The following is a 19509-nucleotide window of genomic DNA, read 5'->3' as shown; positions in this document are numbered from 1 at the left end:
TGTCTTACAACCCTGAGATGTGGCGGGATGGGAAAGTATCCCATTTTCAGATAAGAAAAGTGTGGCTCAGGTTAAGTGTCTCGGATCAAGGTCTTAGAGCCTAGTAAATGGAAGAGCTGGGATGTGAATACAGACTTCTGGATTCCTATGTCAGTATTTTATCTACTATAGCAAAATTGCAAAATTCCACAAACATTTGAAGAATGTTTGGAAATGCTGTCTAGTACCTCACACCCGTCTCATTCTTTATTGTTATTATTCGTATCATCCTAGGGCTTAAACAATATATACTTTTTAAAATCCATATCAACTGTGTGTGAGTCAAGTTTTTGGAATGGGAATGCAGCTTCTCAAAGAAACAATGTTCACAATATTGGTTAGGTTTTTAGACCAGCCCACAGAGTCTCCTTAACATTTAGGGGCATAGAACTATAATGTTAATGGAAGCCACTAGATGCTAGTGATTTGTTAGTTTCTCTGGCTTTACATAGGAAAGTTTCCTTTCTAGGGCAATCTGAAAGTCCTGCAATCAGTGCTCAGTTGGGCAAGGGGAAAACGGAGGGTGATTGTAGAGAAGGATCACTTTATCAGTCAGTGGGCATTCATTAGTCAGAGAAAGCCTGCATTTTCGTTCTCCTAGAATAATCCCATGACAGAATTAGCACAGCTGTTTCTGACTTTTGTGTGAGACAATTGTCATATTCTCTACAGTTTTAGTTTTTAACATTCATAATTCTTTTTTTTTTTTAAGATTGGCACTGAGCTAACATCTGTTGCCAATCTTTTTTTTTTCCCTTCTTCTTCTCCCCAAAGCCCCCCAGTACATAGTTGTATATTCTAGTTGTGAGTGCCTCTGGTTGTGCTATATGGGACGCTGCCTCAGCATGGCCTGTTGAGTGGTGCCAAGTCTGTGCTCAGGATCCAAACTGGTGAAACCCTGGGCCATTGAAGCAGAGTGCACGAACTTAACCACTCGGCCACAGCGCCGGCCCCTGTACAGTTTTTAATTGTTAAAAAATGGTGTGACAGGGTATTCATACAGTGACCTGTCAACTCCCCAGTGCCATCCCCATGACCCCCAAGAAAGAGATTATGTGTAGAAAGATTCTTTGGAAATCACTTTCAAATCTAGTATTTCTCTGCTACTCCAGCATTCTCAATGATGTTGGAAAAGTTGGCCAGGAGAGAGACCAATAGGCAAATCAATATCAGCAGCATAAATATAAAAGGAAATTGTGTGGTGACACCACAAAATATCCTCCTAAGGCCATTAAATTGGCCAGAAATATTCTTTTATATTATGTGGTTTACCTTTTGGAAATACAAGCAAATGTATCCAAATGAGTCCCAGAGCTCTTTCGCATCTTAGAACTTTTGCTTTCATCTACCCACCAGTGAATATGAAAGGGGCTTTTCTCTCTTTAATTTCTTCTTTGGAATCCTAAAGCATTTCCCTAAAGTGTTTTTGATCTTCAAATACTCTTTTGAAAGTCATTTTTTCCCTTTTACTAAATGGTTCCTTTTAACCACTTATACAAAACATTTATCTAAAAGTATGCAGTCTTAAGGTTTCCAGAGTGTTGGAACATTGATGATTCCTGAAAGAAGATTATATTAAATGTTGTCTTGGTAAAATGGAAAGAACACTGAATTAAGAGCCCAGAGACCTAGGGTCCAGCCTGTTCATTCACTAAGAAGATTCACTGAAATCCCTTGAGCCTCAGTTTGTTGCAGTACCTGATACCTTGTTGTGTGTTATGTGAATAAGTAATGTTGTATGAATTTGCAAAATAAAGGTAATCTTAAACCTGACAAATTCTAAGTAACTTTTCAATAGTAAGAAATTCTTTTTAGATGCTACCCTAGTGTCTTTCTAACAACTTTCATGATACCTGTGAGTGACTTGGGCATCATTACAATCTTGTTCAGCAAGGCGTTTCCTAGATAATTAGTAAACCATTATTCTTCTGCAAAGATGAATGGAATAGGAGCAAATCTATTTTATAAATTTAGATAATATCTATTTTATACATATAGATAATAGAAACAAATATCTTATAATAACACCAAAATGCACTGATTAGGCATCTACAAGAAGTTAATGCTTTGAAGTGTTAAGGAAAGTTTACAATAATTTAATTACACAGAGTAATTAATGTGAGTAATATCCCTCCAATTTTAGTCTTAAACATATTAGATATTTGCTCTTTCTTACATATATTGAAATTCTTTTAGTCATGTTCATTTTAAAATGCCTTATTGATTACACATGCTCCTCAAACATAGATTTGAATCTTGAAAATGTAAAATTTTTTGTGCCTAGTCCATTATTGAGAAATTGATTACTCAATTTCAAATGCAAATTATACCCTTTAAGTAAGAAGAAACACATTTGTTAAGCAGCATTTAAAATTTCCCCCAAGGAACCTTAGTAACTTAAAAGAGTTAATGTATGTCCAACTTGAGATGAAATATTTCCTTTTTACTGGCAGCATCAGTCCTTAGGATGACTACCTACAGTTATCAGCTTGGAATTTAGGGTGACACATTGCCTTAATCACTTGTGTGTGTGTGGCTAGTTAATTTCATTTCCCAGAAATTCAGTGAAATCTGCAGGTCTGTATTTATTTAATACAGCATCCATAACTTTGAACTCTGGCTTTGGAAATTCATAAATTTCTTCTGAAATGAAAAGAGGGGAAATCACTGTAACAGTGTTCCAGTTAATTCTTCTTTTTTAGCAATGGCCATCTGGATATGTGTCTAGTCTCTAAGTATCAAGTTCAGAGAATGTTCATGAGATATAATTGGGAAAAGATGAGCAACCGTGCCTTTTTTGTTAGTGAGGTTATCACTAATAATTTCATAAACAAGTACATTTTAGCAAACTCCTAATCCAGTCCTAAAAAAATATTTCTTTATAAATTTCCCTAAGATAAGGACCTTGCTTTCTCTCTTTTTCTTTCTTGGAGCAACTTTAAACAAAGATATAAATTTTGTTTCCACTAAAATCTAATATACAAAAAGAATATAAAATTTGCCATTCAGTTATACATTCAAACTACGTTTAGCAAACATTTACTGTATCCCAGACACCATGCTAGCAGCTGGGAAAATAATGGTGAAGAAACACAAACGGAAGCTCTGACCTCATGTAGATTACCTGAACAACAAACATGAATTATTCACAAAAATTATCATGGAATTAAAAATTTTATATAAATACTCTAAGGAAGACTTTCCTGTGGATGGGCGAGAGCTAAAAGGAAAGAGGGAAGAGAGTATTCTAGTTATAGGGAATGTGCAAAGACTCTTTAGTGGAAGAAAACTTGGAAAATTCCAGGAACTAAAGGAAGTCTCCTCTGGAGCAGAGCAAATCATTGAGAGTGACATATTATGAGAGTGGACAGATAGGAAGGGACTCCAGAGACCATGGAGGCCTCACTGAGAGCAAGGGAAAGCTATTTAAGAATTTTTAAAGTGGGACATTGTATTTGTACTTTGGGAAAACCATTCCATTTTCAATGTAAAGGATGGATTGTAGAAAATCAAAAGTTTATAAGGAGGGGCCAGTTAGGTTATTGTTGTATTCCAAGCAAGGAATGTGGGTTTGGAGTAGGGTAGTGACAGTGTACATGCAAAGAGGAATGCAGGATGGGTTATATATAGGAGATAAACCTCACAGGGGCTGGTGATGGATTAGATATGGACAGTGAGAGAAGTAGGGATCCGTCCTGGAGTTTTGGCATTCAAAATTGAGCGGCTCATGGTGCCACTACCTAAGGTAGGAAACACAGTGAAAAAACCATTTGGGGGCAAATTTATCAGTCCAGTTTTGGAATGAGATGCACAGGTAGAGATGAAGAGTGGAGATCTGCGTATCTGGGTTTAGGGCTCAGAGGGAGGCTGTAATATAAATTTTAAATCATTAAATGTATAAAAGCTAATAGAAACAGTGGCCAGGATGAGATTGCCCAGGGAAAGAGATGAGGTGTGAAGACTAGCTGAGTAGAGGAAAATGAGCCTGCAAAAACAGGAAAAGAGCAACCAGAGAGAGAAGAGCACATTAAGAGAGTGTGGTCTCTCAGATGCCAAAGGAGAGTAAGTTCCATGGAGGAATCAGTGAACCTTACTGTAGGAATTGCATCCAACTCATCAAAGTGTTCCAGCTCTCCGCCTGCAGGCACATGGTAACATCTACTTCCTCACTCCTTGTGGGTGGATATGGCCATCTGTTTAGTTTTGGTTGAAATATTATGAGCAAAAAGGATGTGTGTTGATTATGGGCACACTCTGTAATTGCCTGAATGAAGTTCACCAGAGCTCTCCCTCTGCCAGGACTGTACAGGCAATGTTCAAAATAGAGGCTGCTCTCAAGTTCTAAGTCCCTGAGTGAATAAGATGAGAAGTGCCTTCCTGTTAACCCTCAATGGACAGGCAGAGTGAGCAAGAAAGAAACCTTCGTTATGGTGAGCCTGAGATTTTGTTGTTTGTTTTTTACTGCAGTGTAATCTAGACCATTCTGACTGATATGTGTTAAAATCTGCTGAGAGATCAAGAAAGATGAAGATTTTCAAGAAATCCATTGGATTTAGAAAAATGGCCATGAGGAGAGCTTGATGGGAAGCAGAAGTCAGATTAAAAAGTTTTGAGGACTGAGAAGAAGATAAGGAAACTGACAGCAAGTATATATAGAGAGATTCTGTCAAAAGCTTATCAATGACGGGGAGCAAAGATTATCATGGTTGCTTGAGAATGACGTAAAGTTTGTTGTTTTTATAAAATGGTGGAGACTTGAGATATGTGTGAATAAGGAAGGATTCTGATGAAAGAAAGAGATAGATAATGAAGGAAAATGAGATGATTGACACTGAATATTTCTTGAAAAGGCGGGAAGGATATGCCTTGAGAACTACGAGAGTTAGGCAAATTTTGACTAACAAGTAATTCTTGGTTCCTTATTAAAAAAATCATTTATTTGAGTAAAAATAAATAAATAAATTAAAAATAATAAATATTCTGCAGTGAGTAAACGAAACAATGAAGAAACCTTTATTATATCTAATTTACCTCTTTTTCTTTTGGTCTCAATGTCATCTGCAAGAAGAGACAAACTCTTAGTTCTTCCCCTCCAGAATGAGACTTCTTGATGTTTAGAACCAGTCCTAGGCAAAACTCTAAGTAATCAACTTTAATTTGAACCACAATCATTAGGCTCTTTCAGGATGCAAGAAATGTAATGGTGAGGGTGTGTTGAAAAGATAGAGAACAAAGTGAGGGAGCACAGAAAGTCCCTATGACATTGCTACTATCAGGAAGAACTCAAACAGTTTAGGGTATAACTCTTAGTATACATCCACTAAAATGTAGGCTCTGTGAAGGCATGGATTTTGCCTGTTTTCTTCACTGCAGTATCCTCAGCTCTTAAAACATAGTAGGCACTCAGTAAGTATTTGTTGAATGTGAGACTGACTGACAGCTCACCCTACCTTGCCCTTATAAATGGGTATCTAATACTTCTAAACTCTGTGATCTGCCACTCCTGTGACTAGCCTTTCTCTTACTCTACTTCTTTCTCTGTCTGTTTCTACTGTCACTGCCAATCACCCATCTTCCACCCTGCTGCTCTCTACTCCCACAGTCTCTGCATATTACTCAAGCTTTGACTAGTTTGTGGTTTCTATTTTCCGTCTTGTCAAGGTGTTTATCTTGGTTTTGCAATACTCCAGAGCCTGTAACTCTATTTGAAGTTTTTCACTTGCATGCCATAAGAGAGAAGATTTGATTGGTCAGTTAGTTAGTTACTATCCAATATTTAAAAACTCTGATAGGGCTAACTCTCATGCCACAATACCTCATAAGACTACCATTTACCTCTGTTGCTCTCAAATTTGCCCACAGAAAGGAAAACATTTTATGTTCGACCCAACACTCAAACAGACACATGCACACACACACACATTCACATATACACTGAAATGAACACTTCATGAAACAACCCTGACCCTTTTTAGTGCAAAGCACTCAGATTTATTCTATTCTAGGCTAGTGTATTTTTTTTTTTTAGGAAGATTAGCCCTGAGCTAACATCTGTGCCCATCTTCCTCTACTTTATTTGTGGGACTCCTGCCACACATGGTGGGCCAAGCGGTGCCATGTCTGCACCAGGATCTGAAACGGTGAATCCCGGGCCCCTGAAGCAGAATGTGCAAACTTAACCACTGCTCCACCGGGCTGGCCCCTAGTCTAGTGTATTTTATTCTATTCATTCCATTCCATCCATTCTGTTCTGTTTCATTTCCATATATATTCTATTTCACTTAAAAAAGTTGATGAATTGATTCGTGACCCACAAACAGTTCTAACATATAGTTTGAAAAACCATGGTCTAGCTTGCATATGGCCAACTTTGGTTTGGACATCAATTTTCAATCCAGTCATCTGTGATCAAATCATATGCAGTAGTCATATCTTACAAGGCATGAAAAATTATATCTGTGGCTAGATTCTTTCACGAGAAGGAAAAGACACTCCTTTTTCATGTGGGTACAAGAGGAACTTCATTTTGTCTCTTTGATATGGACACACTCCTACTATTTAATTTAATGCTGCCTTTATCCTTCCCCGACTCTGCCCATTTCATAAACTAATTCCTATGAAAATGTTGGTTGATGAAGCCTTGCAATTGGGAACCCCTCTAAGGTGTATTTCTGTTTTAACGTGGTCTTATTTAATTGACTTAGTCACTTTTGAGAACAAATCACTTTTAGAACTGAATCATGGGTCTCTCATAATGAAATAGTGGGTGACAGCACAGAGACAGATGATGTTTGGGGATCTAGGGCCTTTCTTTATGCCTCGTCAATTTTGTAACTCCTCCGAACACTGGTCCTATGTGAAAATAAAAGCAATTTCTCTCAACTCCAACAAGAAGCCTGCACAGAGCTAACTCTACCCCTAGAATACTATAGTATAGAGAATTTCCTCAAGTGGTAACAGGGTGTGGTAGCCAGAATAATGGCCCCTCCAAGATGTTAACACTCTAATCCCTGGAAATTTGTTACCTGACATGGCAAAAAGGACTTTGCAGATGAGATTAAGGGTGTGTACTTTGAGATGGGGGTAGTATCCTGGGTTACCCAGGTAGTCTCAATGTAATCAATGAGTCCTTTGCAGAGAAGCTTTCCTAGCTGTTGTCAGTGAGAGAGAGAAAGAGAGAGGTGATGACAGAATCAGAAAGTTGTGGCTTGAGAGGACTCAATCTGCTATTGCTGGCTTTGAAGATGGAGGAAGGGGATCTAAGCTGAGGAATGTAGATAGCCTCCAGAAGTTGAAAAAGGCAAGGAAATGGATTTTCCTGCAGAGTCTCTGGAAAGGAATGTGGTGCTAATGACACCTTGGTTTTAGCCCACTGAGACCTGTGTCAGCCTCCTGACTTCCAGAACTGTAAGATAACAAATTTGTGTGGTTTCAGCCCCTAAATTTGTGATAACTTGTTATAGCAGCAATTGAAAACAAATACACTCAGAATGAACTTGTTAGCACCAGGAGAATGTGTAGAAATATAAGCTGCCAACCTCATATAGGCTGTGACATCCCAGATGGGAATCCTTACAAGGTAGTGGATGGGTGACTTAAGGCACTCCTCTTCTTCTATGCCAGAGAACACTGGATTTTTGTACCTTGTAGATAAACCTATCTGTGTCTCTGTGGAGTTCAATCTCTTAACCCCAAGTTAGAGAATAGAGGTTTAATACTTATTAGGAACATACGAAATAAGAAGCAGTATTCCCAGGACATGAAATATACTGCTATTTTCTTACAGAGCTTCAAACTGACAGAAAAATTAAACTACTCCTGAAAAATTCCAATGATGGTGTCCATGGCCCATAGTGGTATGTGAATGGATATTAATGTTAAAAAATGTTCTGTCTTGTGCAAAATTTTTAAATGTTCAAGAAACATGCATGCAGTGAAGTGTATTATCTAAACTATATTTGCAGATGAATTAGGAATGTCTGCCACCCCCTTGTCTTGGCTTCCAGATTGTGAGCTTTATAGAACACAATTAAATGTTGATATTCCATTTTCAAATAACTTACAGTTTGGTGTACTAGGAACTCAAAGTAAACTCCCTTTTTCCTCTAAAGTGGGTGAAGTAATTTATATGCTTATACAGGCACACACACACACCTACAAAGACATTTGTTAATGGAATGCACAAAATTACAATTGTAATCAAGAGACACAAAATTCTACACATTCCTAGAACTTAGTGACAAAAATATACTTTGAAATTTTGTGGAAAATCATGTAAGCTCCAGGGAAGTAGATGTGAAGACAGCTGAAGATTTTTCAAAAGGGTGATCTTCGTATGAACGTGGCAATTGTACTAATAAACATACAGAGTCAATGAATGGACAACTTTTTAGGTTACAGTTATGAGGCAAGTAATCCATAGGCATTCCAGTGAAAACTGCACAGAGGGCTCTCTGTTGTTGATTAGCAGCAAAAGGGCAGCATGGAAACGTCTTACGATCATGCAAAGAGTTGGCACATTTTTCCTAGTGTGTTATCCTGAAAGCAACAAATGAAAGAAAGCAGTGACAAACTTCTAAACTACAGCTTGGTGGGTGTCAGTTTCTGGATGATTCATCTTACGGTTGAGTAAGGAGCCAGAACTATGTAGTAAAGGAAAATATGAATTTGTAAGAACAACTTGGCTCATTCTCTTAATCTAGGGAAATAAAATCAATCTGACCTAAATTAACTTTGGCCCTAACATTTTACAGTGATTTGAGGTATTCACTAAAATCAACTGGTAAATGGCAGAGTTATTAACTTTTTTGGGAAAGTTACAGTGTGATAATGACTCAGGGACAAAGAAACCCAGAAAATGGATGTCACAAGCAGCCCAGGGGTCTGAGAGTCAATGCATACTGAAACAGGACAGAGAAAAACTCCAGGGGGAACTTTCTTATAGGCTTGCAAATGTGGCCTTTCTCTTCCCAAGATAGCCTCATAGTGGGAAAAATCTGAGCATGTGGGGAATATGGCTATTTCCTATCACCTTTCTGGTATATTTGTACTACAGGGACCAAACATGAGTGACATTTAACATAGGTCATTGAAGGATACCAAGAAAATCCCCTTTTGATTATTAAGTAACACCCTGGACGTATTCAAACCATTTTTCTATGTGTTTGATTTCCCCCTCTGTGTGTCAGTATCACTAGCTCTGCTCCCTATTAGATACAGGGAGGGGGTAAAGTCTGAATTCTAAACCGGCTGCTGCATTAGGAGAAAAATTTACCTCTGCATTAATAAGCAACTGACAGCTTCCATGTGGTTAGAGAATTTTTAAGTTAGAAGGAACTGTAAGCAACACTTCCTCATTTTACTGGTCAGTTCAATTTAGGTCAGTAAATATGTACCATGGCCAGGCACTGTGGAGCTTTTGGATATTTAGAGATTAAATAAGATCCAGTCCTTGATCTGATAGAGTCTAAATATAGTGGAGTAGGCAGAGGTGGTATTTGTTATAGTGAACTAAGAGCTGTATTAGATGTATGTGTAGGTCAGAGTTTTTAGCTCCAAGCAATAGCAAATGACTTTGGGTGATCTAAATTGAGGAGCAACACATCAAACTCCAGTCCCACCATTGCTAGGAGGGCTGGAGAATCAGGCACACAGCTTGCAAAGCCAGAACAGCAGCCAAACTAATGCTACTGGATAAATTAGTTGTTTCTGCTAAACCCCGCAAATCACAGTTTGCATGACCATCTCTGAGAGTCCTGAGCTCTACTCTCCGTGGCCACAGCAGCCACATCCAGAGCAGGACATTGTTTGCACAGCTGCCTCTGTTTACCATGAGAGGATTCTCTTCTGTCCCTGCTTCTTTGTGTCACCAGTTCCTAATTCCAGGTCCCAGATAGCTGTGTCTCGTAGTCATTCTAAGTGCTTTCCTTCTCCCGTATCTACCAGGCTGGCCAGGACAGTAAGTCACTGGCATTTCAGCTTCCATGTTGGTTGTTACTGTTAGATTATGGATGGGGCGAGGCAGATTTTAAACTCGTAATTTAGTACATCACAGTCTCTTTTAGCTTAAATAATCTTTTGGGTGACTCCTTTTTTATTTTCAGTCTTTCAGTTTCTCCTTCTCCTTCTCCCGTTTCTTTCTAAGATGGTACCTGAGTGTACCGTAGGAGAACAGACCTAACATGCTAACATGATGGTGTGGGGAAAAGAAGAAGGCCTAAAGCCCACATGAGACCATCTGGGGCCCAGGTGGTCACCAGCTGTGGGAGAGTCTGGTTTGATTCTGGTGCTTGACGAAGAGGCCTTTTGGGAACATTGTACAAAAATGACCTCCATTGACAGATGATTCTTACCATTTTTTCTGGAGTCATGAAGGCATAGTGTAGCCTCTTTGTCCTAATTCCTGGCATCTGCAGGTCCACTGGCCCTCTTGGCACCTTCACATTCCCACACTGAAGAATATGGGAATAGTTCGTCCCTGATTAGCTCTCCCAACTGGGCAAAGACTACAATGGTGTAGGCTGTGTGGCTGAACATGCAGGCCCTGCTCCTGATATATTTGACTCTTCCCTACCTACCAATATGTTTCTTCTGAAGCACCCTTAGTATTCCACTCAAACTCTGGCTTTCTTCTTCCCACAGACTGGAGTGGAAGGGGCTGGATTTCCATACCCCTTTTTCTGTCAGAAATAACAGATGTTGATATTCTACTTATTTTTTAGGTGCAATAAATCTCATGGCTGCAAGTGATCTTGATTTCAGGGGAGAAATGAAAACATCTTGGATTAGCATCAACCCAGTCAGACATTTGCATAAATCAGTACAAGAGACATGTAATGGGGCAAGGAAGGGGTAGGCAGAAAAGACTTTCTTAAGGAAGCAACCCTGAGCTATGTCTTGAGGATGAACTCCGTGCCCAATTTTAGATAGCTTGGATTATATTCACACAGGCAGACTAAGTGGCTAGCAGTCCTTATGATGTGATAGAGAGTTGGGAAGACTCGCAAACAACAGTTGTGTTCTCCACCCCACCTTCATATCTGATGGTCCACAGAAATCTCATTGTGTGTCAGCAAGATCTAGAAGGTTCACTTCCTCCACAATGACTGAGGGCTAGAATACAGAGCAGAGTGGGTGAGGACCAGGAGAATCTCATAGGAGCAGAGGTGCGAGGAACCAACAATTGCTGAGAGAATTCCCTTCCCTGGGTAGGAGAGATCACTGATTAAGAACTACTTAAAGGAGTCCAAAGGACAGTGTTTTAACTTCAGAGCCAGGAGATTAGATTACAGGGGAAGGGAGACAGAAATGCTGGAGCTGATGATCAAAAATCATAGATGGCAGCAGGGCCAAATCTCCAAGACGCAGCCGTGGGACTGAAGGCCAGTCATTGGGAAGCTGTCAGCAAGCCAAGACCACAGCATAAGGCAGAGCTAGTGAAGCAATTAGTGCTGACCCATGAGAGCCTTCATTTCAGGTATGGTCAGGGGTTAAATTGATAGATTTAATACCTTACCATTCTACAAAAAACAGTTGTGGAAGCCACACCAGACTAGACCATAGCGGAATTCTGATAACAGTATTCCTTCCAGGCATTTAAAGAGTTCTTTAAAGGCAAATGTTTTCTGGGAGAGATAAAGGTGGTATTAGGTATTAACATCCAGCTTAGAGTTTATAGCTCAGTTATTTCATTCACTGATTGTTTATCAGAAACGTCTACATGTAAATAATTGAGTTAGTGAGGTGGGAATAAAATAAGGTCTTGCCTTCAAATAGGAAGGTAAGACTGCATGTATGTATACACACACACACAAACACACAATGATGAGATAAGGTATAAAATTTATTATGAAGAGGGCTAGATAAAATATTATGGAATTTATTAAGGGAGAGAATAATTCAGATTAGGGCAGACTGGGGAGGACTTCTTGAAGGGTGTTTTTTCACTGAGCTTTTAAAGAAAGGAAAGATCTGAACATTTAAAGGTAGGCAAAGAATTTTTTAGGAAGAAGAAACAGCATGGAGAACAAAATCTATAGGGTTTGGGAAAATGGAGAGCCATTTGTTTTGGAAGGAAGATAAATGACATAAGGGAGAGTTAGGTTCTAGTCAGGAGATTGAGGGACCTGTGACAAAGGAAAATAGGATATGACAATTGATGACCCAAGGGAAAATTTCAACAGAGCTCTAGGTGGATTAAGTAGCTTGGACGCATGAAGACCCAGTGTTCTTTAGGGAGGTGGCATGTAGAAATGAGGCGGAGAAAGTTGCCGAAAAGAGAAAATAAATTTTTCCTTTGTTACCTTTCTGCTGTTTACTTACTTTAAATGAATCCTCCCATTATATTTTTGGGTCCAGACCAAGCTAGGGCTTGTCTATATCCATTATCTGGGCTGTGTTCTAAAAGGAAATAAGAAGCTAGAGAAAGATGCTGTATGAACAAATGGAGGAAATACATTTCTTAGTTTTTCTTTGTTTTTAATATTCTCTGTTCCTGATGCAAAGAAGTGAAGCAACTATTGCACCTCTCATTTTACCCATGTTTTAAAATTTTTTTCCCTCCAATTTTCTTATTCTTGAATTTTGAGCAATCAGAAATAACACTGGAATGTACAAGGAAAACACAGAATTAGGAAATGGAAAAAGAAATGGAAATATCAACAAGGGTTCAAATGTCAACATCTTACCCACATTTTTGAAAGCACCTTTTAAGACATCCAGGGCAGTTTAGAAGATGACAGGTAAAAGGTCACCATTGTATCTGTAGTACCTCTGTGTGACAATTACAGTACTGACGTAGGAGGAACTAGAGGCTGTCAGGCCTCACCTAGGAAGTCCTTATTCACCTGCTCCACAAGGCAGTGAGGCATCCTCAGCTCTGAATCACTGAAAGAGAATCTGGTGGGGCAGGTTCCACAGTGGCAGGAGGATTTGTTTGCATGAAGATTTTTTATTTCTTTCCAAACATCTTATTCCTCTGCAAACATCAACCACTTTTGTTTCTTTTTATAGAAATAGGTACATATTTACAAATTGTTCTTAGATACACCCACCTGATTTTTTTAACTTACTGCTTTTCCATTTATTTACCCGTTCTTCCTAGGGTGAAACTGTAGCCACCCACCCTCTTCTCTTGGTTTCAGCTGAGGAGTCTGAATTGTGGGTGTTGTAGTTGTTTTGCCTATTAGAATTTCTGGTTGGGCAACCTTGGAGCCACACTGGGAGGACTTCTAGTCCCAGGTGGCTTAGTAAGCTTCAGTTCAGGCGCGGCACACAGAGCAAGGCACGTTTGAAGAGAGTCCTCGGTTTTGGTAGACTAACTTCCATTCACTAAAACAATGTTCCTGAACTGAAGAAGCTGGAGTTCATTTCCACAACTGTAAGTGTTGTTCTTAAAAAATTAATGGGTTTTTCACTATTGATGTATGGCACACACTAGGAAACTCTGTCATTTCCAGAACAATTGAACAAACTAAATGTTTCTTCCATCCTAAGCCCAGCTTGGGAAGAAAAAAGGGAAGGTAATTATGTTCTGTGGGTTTGTGGGATGTGGTTTATGATAAACTTTGAGACATAGAATAGAATAATACCTTGAGAGAGGATACAGAATAAAATAATTTATAAAAAGAAGAGCAAGACATTGAACATTCAAAGTCAAATGTAAAAAAAAAAAAACAGTCTGATTAGCTTCAAACGTGTAGATGGTCGAAATCCTCAAGAAATTTTAAATATTTCAGAAGGCAGCCAGTTGTGTTGAAAAGACTGAAGTCAGATAAAGTTGGATTTGGTGGCCCCACTGCTTGTTAGATGTGTGACCTTTGGTAAGATGCTTCATCTTGTTAACCTTCAGTTTCCTCATTTGTAAAGGGGGTATAAAACCTACCTTATTGGGTTAATAGAATGAAATTAGCATAGTGCATTGTACTAACTAAATGGTTAGATAATAACTGTCAGATGATAAGCTTGGTTTCTTCCTAAATAAGTTTCAATTAAGCTTCAAAAGTACATCAAAGAGACCAAAAAAAAAAAAAATGCTGTATGATTCCACTTATATGAGGTACTTAGAGTAGTCAAATTCATAGAAACAGAAAGTAGAATGGTGGTTGGCATGGACTGGGGGGAGGGGGAAATAGTAAATGTTTAATGAGTATAGAGTTTCAGTTGTGCAACTTGAAAACGTTCCGGAGATTCGTTGTGCAACAATGTAAATATACTTAATAGTGTTGAAATATACACTTACAAATGGTGAAGATGGTAAACTTTGTTATATATTTTTCACCACACTTAGGAAAAAAACAGATCAAAGAGCATGTAGTGAAAATTCTGGTGCCTCCCATTTACTAAGATGTCCCTGACTCCTTAGAAATGTCCAAGTCCATTTTTAGTGGATCTAATTTTGGGATTCACGTTGGATCACCTATATAGTGTCTGGTTTTTACGTAACAGTAATTAGTATGATGATGATGCATTTCTGGTGTACTCTTAAAGTTCTCTGGACCTTTGTGGTGATCCTTTTATACTCTCCTTAACTTAATTACACAATTATCTCTAATTCGTAATAGTGATTTTTCATATGATTTTAATGTGTACTGTACAGAATATTGGAATTATGAAGTCATAATTATTAGTTACAACTTACTTGAAAACTTTAGCTACAACTCAAATGTATTATTTATCCCAGTTTTCTCAGCTTCCCTGTAGCTAACTTATAAACAGATTATTTTTATGTGTCTGTATCTTAGAGATAAAAAAGACTATTAAGACAGGCTCTGGAAGCTGGCCCTGTGGTGTAGTGGTTCAGTTTGGCACACTCTACTTCAGCGGCCTGGGTTTGCAGGTTCAAATCCCAGGCATGGACCTACACCATTTGTTAGCCATGCTGTGGCAGCAACCCACATATAAAGTGGAGGAGGAGTGGCACCAGATGTTAGCTCAGGGCTAATCTTCCTCAGCAAAAAAAAAAAAAAAAAAAAAGACAGGATCTGTTAAACACCATCTTATCTAAAAACTTATTAGATAATTTGGAGGACAAAGGACAATTTGGAATTATACTGATCTTAAACTTGAAAACATGTTGTTGGATTTTTGGAAAATCTTTTCTTGAATGGCCACACATATGCCTAGCTGTCTATTAAGACTAAGTATCATTTATGGTATTTGGTGATAGCTGAAGGTGATAGCAAGCAGTGTTTGTGCTGAGTGTTCAAAGTTTTGCATGTAATACACCATTTAAATGTAAACTCTCTCAGGAGCTATTCAGCAAGTCCAGGGGAGCATTACAATGAAAACAAAGGAGAAGGAAAGCTGCAGAAGCACTTGATAAATATAGTATACAGTCTAAAAGGGCAGCATTGGTTTGCTGTTGAATGCCATCTATAGTCTACTTCTTCTAGGAAGTGTCATTTATCCATTTAACAATTACTTCTAGCAGTTCTACAGTATTCTCCCACTGGCCTGGACTTGAGGTTAAAGAGTGACTGAGGCATAGCCCTTGAGGCAATCCTAGTATACTAGAGAAGATATGTACTCATAAATAGCTAAAAGGAGGAAGTCCTAATCCATCAATCACTCATGCCATTCCTGGAGTCACTGTTGGTTAATTCCCACTCCTTAGAAGGTATGATGTTCAGTATCATGGGATTAAAAAGAAGCCTCCATAAATCTTTGCTTGAACTATAATCATTGGAGAACAGAAAAAAAAAATTTGAAAACTTGCATATGAGTCAGCAAAGGCAGAGTAAAGTGACTTTCCAAACCTGGAAGAAATGCATGCCCAGAATGCCAGAGGAAGGGGAGGTCATGGTGTACTGAATATCAGGATGATACTCAGGAAAGTGGTGGAGATGTAACCAGGCCTGGAAGAAACAGATGAAGAGAATATCTCATCTAAAGTAGTGTTTCCAAAACTTTGTATGGATGAAATGATTGTAGGCAATATATGGACTAGAAAATCAGTAACATTAAGTTACACACTGAGAATGTTATTATATTTTTCAAATTACTTTCAATTCTTCAAGGACAGAGTTTTGTTGTTAATATGATTAAAATTCTTCCAACACTTGTTTAATCCTCCTTTATAACAACAATACAGTAAGTAGCAGGCCTGATGATTTTAGGAGGAAAAAGAATTTAGTTATAGCTTAACTTTTAGAATAACATTTATTTTTATAGCTATTGTCTATTTATTCCAATCAATACTGGTTTTTCCATATATGATACTGATGGAAATTTGCTTTTAAAAGACTTATCTGAGCTAAAATGACAGTGGATTTACAGAAAAATATTAAGTAAAAAATAGTTCAGATGATACTTGGTAATAGAAAAATGAAAAGGTATCAGAATGCCTGAAGTTTGGGAAACATTGAATTAGATGCAGTATCAAGTGAAAAAATTAGGAAGTGAAATTAAATAGGCTGTTTTTATGTATAGCTGAAAAGGAGCAATAATGGATGTTCTATGGAGGTGTCCTAGGGAGCTTTGGGTGATGATGCAGGAAGAAGGTTGATTGTGGAAGCTTTAAAGGGTTTTGACTTCAGCTTCTAGATGGTGGAGTTCCAAAAGGGTCATGACCCAGCGACAACATCTCGAAAGCTGTGCTTTAGGAAGATCATCCAAGGAATGGCATATAGGTGGGTTGGAGATGTGGGAGACTGGAATTGGCCACCCCAAGATATGTCTCTTTAGCATGAGGATTATTTGGGGCTGGTTACTTTTAAATAACTAAGGACAGGAAAGAAACTCTGAAAAGCAGAATTTACTTACCCTTTGTTAAGTGACATTTACATTTGTAAAGGAAATCTCCATCTGTAAAGTGTCTCCTTCTCTGTACCAGGAAGAAGAGGGGTATGACCTTATCTCTAGAAACTCTTAATGCAGAAGGCAAGGACTTAAATCTGCATAATAATCTTACTCTTGTTTACTGTACTTGTCTGGTAACCTCCCATAACTGACCACCCCACCCCCAACATCCTCCTTTGTCTGTAGCTGAAGATGATATTTAAGGTGGTGGCTTCAGCCGTTTTGGCAAGTTGCTCAGGTTGGCTGAGCCTCTCCCGTGTATACGTGTTATAAAGGTGTGTTTCATTTTCTCCTGTTATTCTGTCTCATGTGAATTTAATTCTTTCTCCAGCCAGAAGGACCCAGAGCAGGTAGAGGAAATGTCTTCTTCCCTACAGAGCACAGGGAGCATGAATGCAAAGAGAACACTTTGGAAATAGGTTTTAATAATCTGAGCATGAATAAATACTGGGTGCTGGGAATGAAAATGGAAAAGAAGAGAGGGATGAGAAAGTCATTCAATCAAAAAGAAAATTAAGTAATAATAAAAAGACAGCTTCCACAATGCTCTCGAGTTTTTAAACTTGGTGGTCTGAGAGAATGACAGTAACACTGAGGCAAAAGAGAGGGAGCTAGTTTTTGTGGGGGGAACATGATCTTTGGTACTTCAGGTAATTTGAAATTGAGATGAGATGACTCTCCAGTGGAAATGGAACTGCATTGTTAATCACATGGGATTGGAATTCTGGAGAGCCATCAGAGTTGGCCAGAGAAATGGAGACAGCAAGCAACTCCCTCATTAAAATGAAACTTATTTCTGCTCTTCCTTCTGCCCCACTCAAGAAGGAATGCTGAAGAAAGAGAATTTCAGGTATCTAGGGATGGGAAGGGGAAGTAAGAGCAAATTGACTGTTTCTTCCCAACATTTTATTTTCTCTTGGGAGTTCTCTCTTGATTACTGTGGCCACTACCTGCCTCAGAGATGAGGCTTCTTTATAGGATGTGTCCTCACAGTAACAAAAACATCTCCATTTCTAGCTAGGAGAATAGCCACCAGGTTTCATTTTCAGGGATGGTAGAGCAGAGTTTTTTGTGTCTTCTATTTCTATTGGGAAAAGCACTTAATTTAGATGTTTCCCTAATACATACAATACAGAGTAGAAAGATATTTAAAGATAGATAAATATCACAAAGACTTATGTACTCACCTCCCAGCTTAACAAATATAGTATTCAAAATTAAAAAAAAATAGGAGCCGGCCCGTGGCCAAGTGGTTAAGTTTATGCACTCCTCTTTGGGGGCCTAGGGTTTTGCCGGTTTGGATCCTGGGCATGGACATGGCACCGCTCATCAGGCCATGCTGAGGTGGCGTCCCACATAGCACATCCAGAAGGACCTACAACTAGCGTATACAACTGTGTACTGGGGGGCTTTGGGGAGAAGAAAAAAAAAAAGGAAGATTGGCAACAGATGTTAGCTCAGGTGCCAATCTTTAAAAAAAAAAAATAAAAGAAAGTTAAAAAAATAAAGCACCCTCCCTTATCCTATTCCTCTCTTTCCCTCCTGAGGGGTTAATGCTATCCTGACTTTGTAGATTCTCTCTCCATTGTATGTTTTTATTTTGTTTTTATTTTTTGTTTTTATTTTTTCCACTGCTATGTGAATATAACCATAAACAGTATATAATATTGTTTTGAATGTTTAAAAATTTTATATAAATATTAGAGTATACATTATTCATCTATAACTTGCTCTTTTCTCTCACTATTGTACTTTTGAGATTAATCCATGTTGACTTTTGTAGCATAGTTATTCATTTTCATAGGTGTAAGGTATTTTGCTATTGTAAGTAGCTCTATAACAAATATATTTTTTTGCTTTTTCTCCTCAAATCCCCTCAGTACATAGTTATATATTTTAGTTGTGGATCCTTCTAGTTGTGGCATATGGGACGCCCCGCCTCAGCATGGCCTGAGGAGCAGTGCCGTGTCTGCACCCAGGATGCGAACCAGTGAAACCCCAGGCCACTGAAGCAGAGCACATGAACTTAATGACTCCTCCACAGGGCCAGCCCCAACAAATGTTTTTATACATGTCACTTGAGTACAAATGTAAGAATTATTTTAGTGGATATTTCTAGGAGTAGACTTGCTGAGTCATAGGCATATGCATCTTCAATTTTATAAGATACTGATGAATTACTTTCCAGAATATTTATACCACATTATATTCCTAGTCAAAATGAATGAGAGTTCTTGTTTCTTCCCATTCTCAACACACTTGTTTATCTCAAATGTTCTAGTTCAATAATCTTTCCAGATGTAAATGAAAACCAGACACTTGTGGCATCTGGGAGACTCAGATATGTTTGGAACATTCCAATCTCTACAATATAGTTCAAAAGTTGATCTCAAATCAACCTCCTTGTTTCTCAGCCTGTGGTATGAGGGATTGACTGACTTGTCCATTTAAGAGACATTATCTTTAGTGTTAATTATGTTAGTAATAACGCTGATAACAACTGTTAACACCATTGAACGCTTACTATGTGCCAAGTATTGTCCTAAGCACTTTAATTACATTATCTTATTTGATTAATTTTGGGGGGCAGATAATGATATCCTAACCACTTTAGAGATGAAGAAACTGATTCACAGAAATATTACATCAATAGTTAGTAAGTAGGGTGGTGGA

The 19509-nt window shown here is 38.4% G+C and overlaps 1 protein-coding gene across 6 annotated transcripts in view; it reads left to right on the top strand.

The window, feature by feature from the left end:
• Window positions 1-12901: 12901 nt before the first annotated feature.
• The window catches only part of MACC1 (MET transcriptional regulator MACC1), a 66728-nt gene continuing 60120 nt past the window's right edge, over window positions 12902-19509 (top strand). For 2 of the 6 annotated variants that reach the window (XM_070615869.1, XM_070615874.1), the window contains exon 1: window positions 12907-13417. The gene's annotated coding sequence lies outside the window, so the exon portion shown is untranslated. Of the gene's footprint in view, window positions 13418-19509 lie in introns of all 6 variants that reach the window. The other 4 variants (XM_070615871.1, XM_070615873.1, XM_070615872.1 and 1 more) reach the window with 4 other exon arrangements.

This window comes from Equus przewalskii, chromosome 4 (genome assembly GCF_037783145.1).
Source record: "Equus przewalskii isolate Varuska chromosome 4, EquPr2, whole genome shotgun sequence".
NCBI classification, from domain to species: Eukaryota; Metazoa; Chordata; class Mammalia; order Perissodactyla; family Equidae; genus Equus; species Equus przewalskii.
Note: the sequence above shows the minus strand (reverse complement) of the source record. Positions and strands in the feature narration are given on the sequence as shown.